The sequence below is a fragment of the Myotis brandtii genome, unplaced genomic scaffold (genome assembly GCF_000412655.1).
Source record: "Myotis brandtii unplaced genomic scaffold, ASM41265v1 scaffold191, whole genome shotgun sequence".
NCBI classification, from domain to species: domain Eukaryota; kingdom Metazoa; phylum Chordata; class Mammalia; order Chiroptera; family Vespertilionidae; genus Myotis; species Myotis brandtii.
Window position 1 is genome coordinate 1,762,789 of NW_005357115.1, and position 3,373 is coordinate 1,766,161.

Consider the following 3,373-nt stretch of genomic DNA (forward strand, 5'->3'; position numbering starts at 1 on the left):
TGTGTGTGTGTGTGTGTGTGTGTGTGTGTGTGTGTGTGTGTGTTTAAAAAAGAATGTCAGTGTTGCACTGGATAGAGAATGGATTGGAAGAAGACAAGAATGGAGGTGAACAAGCTAGGTAGGAAGAGGGTGTTATAGAAATCCAGGCAACACAACTGGACCGAGAAGGTAGAGAGGAAGTGGAGAGAAGTGGGCAGATATATTTTCTAGATGGAATTGACAAGATCTGCTGGAAAATTAGAGGGAGAGATGGGGAGAAGGGTAGGGACATGATTAAAAATGACAACTAAGCAATTTTTAGAGTTAGGTTATTTACTAAGGCAATTATGGCTCTTGTATAAAAGAGGGAATAAGATAACTTGAAAAAAAAAAGGAAAAAAATACTAAGTTTCATGGTAAATCCAGTGTCTCATAGGATGACATTTATCCTTACTGAATGGAGCTCAGGATTGAAAAGCCGTAGTTGAGAATATGGTCCAATGACCCCAATGCTCCTTCTCTCTAACTTTTCCAACTGCCAGCCTCACCCTCTTTGGTTTCTAGTTGTTTTCCAGAAGCTGCCTCTACCAGGGTTGGCAAATAGGATTCAGCTTGAATGTGAATTTGGTCAGTTACTGGTGACTGGGAAGATTTCAGCCCAGGCCTAGGGGGAAAGAATGTAGTAATTATGAGTGAATGGGAAAGGCGGATGCCACACGCTGCCCAGCCCCAGCTTAAATCCACCTGATAGACTATTGCCTGCTTTCATTAAGCCCCAATCATGTCTTAGGGCTGGTGTTGCCAACACTCACAAGATGTACAGACCACTTGCCTTATGATCTACTTCACTTGCATGGCCAAGACTCTGATGATGCCACTGCGGTGAGCGTGGGCTGTGAGGGGGCAGGAACTGTACCCTCGGGCTCTTTAGGAAATGTTCTATCTGTGGAGTGACATCCTCTGGGAATTCTGGAAAGTGCATTGAAGCCTTGCTATAAGGGCTCATGGGGGCCTTGTTAAATCTTGTCCCAGACAAGGAGGGCTGGGACTCATGCTCCCAGAACACAATAGGGCCCACATACTCACAACCCGATGTCAAACTCAGGATCTTTAGTCCTTGAATCATAAAACACCTTTTATTTTTATCCCCAAGGCTTTGCCTGTCAGTCATGTTGACTGTGATGATAGCACAAATACTTGCTTTAGAAACTTGGCCATGACTGAACTGAACTTCACTCAGCTGTGTGGCTTCAGTGGGCCTCAAACGCATCCCTCACATGTAATTCACATCACATCTTATCACACCGATTGAAGCTGTTAAACAGAAGAATGCAAAAGGAATCCAGAGACCAGCATTAATTGTTAAGGACTTTTCATTTCTCCCTAAGCCTTAGTTTTCCATGTTAGTTCTAGACTCTAGTGGGTGATCAAAACAAACACACAACACGCATCTCCCTTTTAAAGCACTTGATTCTAAGAGGGTGGTGTAGAGTCCCATTCCTGTCCATTCCTAGGTCTCCTTCATTCTTGTAAAGGTTAGATACAAAGAAATGGAAAAAAAGCCCTCATTCTCAAGTCCTCTCCAGTTCTGTTCCTCGGCATTGATGAGAAGCCAAAGGGACTGACTCCGCGTTTCCCCTGTGACTCTCCTAAGCCATGCTCTTTACACGCACCCCTGCTTTATGGATGGAGAACTCAGGCTCCGAGAGGTTAAATCACCTTCCCTCAGGCACTAAGTGGCAGAGCCAAGGCTTGGATTCTGGCCTGTTCACTCCAATCGCTCCACGTTCTCAGGTAAAAGGTATGGATCAATTACCCGAGACCCAGGAAAAATACCAACAGTGCATTTTAAAACAATATCTGAGCTTATTTCTCAAAATTTTATACATCTAGATAGCTTCACACTCCTCTTCATTTTTCATGGTTCCCCTTGGAAGTTACTGCTTTGCAGTTTTTAATCAAGCTGCTACGTTTCTAAACCAGAGCACACACCGCCCTTTGGAATTCTGTAAAGAATGCCAGACCTATTTTTATAAGCACAGAACCTCTCCTTATGTGGCTGACCTTCAGGAGACCCTGTACTCTGCAGTAGCCTAAAGGTATGACAGCAATTTTAATTAACTTCTTGGCACTCCCCCTCCAGAGCATTTTAAGAAATTCCCATGTCACCAGGGCTGCTGAAAGATTAATATTTAAGTGGGTAGGTCTTCCTTACTTTGCCCTGTGAAAGCATTCCCTTTGGCTTTTAAAAAATTATTAAATGAAAGCTATTATTCAAAAAAGGAGGCTAGATCACTTTGTGGTTAGAGAGAGAATGAGAACTCGGAGACTCATGGATGTTAGTCCTGGTTTGTGACTGTCTTCCTGCGTGGCCCGCAAGGCAATCATCTCTTCCTAATCTCTGGAGACGATCATGGGCTGATGTGCCTTCCAGGGGCGTTGGTGATCACCCTACATTTAAAAAGCCCACAAAATACTTTGAACACCTCTATATAAACTTTCTATTTCTTTCCTCCAAATTGCACATGAACTAATTTTTTTTTAAAAAAATGCAGTATGTAAATTACACACACATTGTAATAAAGCCATCTGATGTTGAGTCTATGCAAGGGCATCAAGGAGACTACTTCATTTTATATTTTCTCTTTGAGAGGTGGGTTGCGAATGCAGTGACTTAAGAACAAAAGAAAACCTCAAGACAGGGAGGTATCTGAAGGTTCTGACTGTCATTCCTGTCAACAAGGGAGTACACTGAGACTGAGCATTAGGCAGGGTCTCTCGGCCTGTCTCTAGAAGGTGTCTAACTCCCCAGCCGATGCGCTAACCAGGGTTTGAGGTCGACATAAATGAGTAAGTATCTGCTCTCCGGCAAACATGTCAATGGAGCATCGGCCCTGCTTTATGTGCCTCCACTGTGACTACAGTAAATCACTCGCATGCCAACATGTCTCTCACATAAAATGGACTCGGGAATTGAAACTAAACCAACTGTGAAAAGTAAACCGGGGGAGATAAAACACGTGATTAATGCAGTATTGATTTAAAGAATGGGCCAGTTCTTAAACAAAGAATTTTCCAAATAAAGTAACAGTTTAAAGGGTGTTCACAGGAGTGGAGAATGGTTTTTAAGAGAATTGAAGTGAAAGTGAGGGAAGAAAGAGGGTGAGCTGGCCTGAGGCTGCTCAGGGGCAGAGAGCCACCTGGAGCCACATGGGACCACGTGGAGCGGGACTCGTGGACTCCCTCACACAAACTTGTCAAAAACCCCCACAGAAAAACAGTTACTGTAGGAAGCCAGAGGAGTGAAGAATGAAACGGGTTAAGCTGAAATTGAGTACAATTTCATTAGTTTTTAAAGCAATCAGCCTGTGGGTCTGTGATACGCCTACACAAT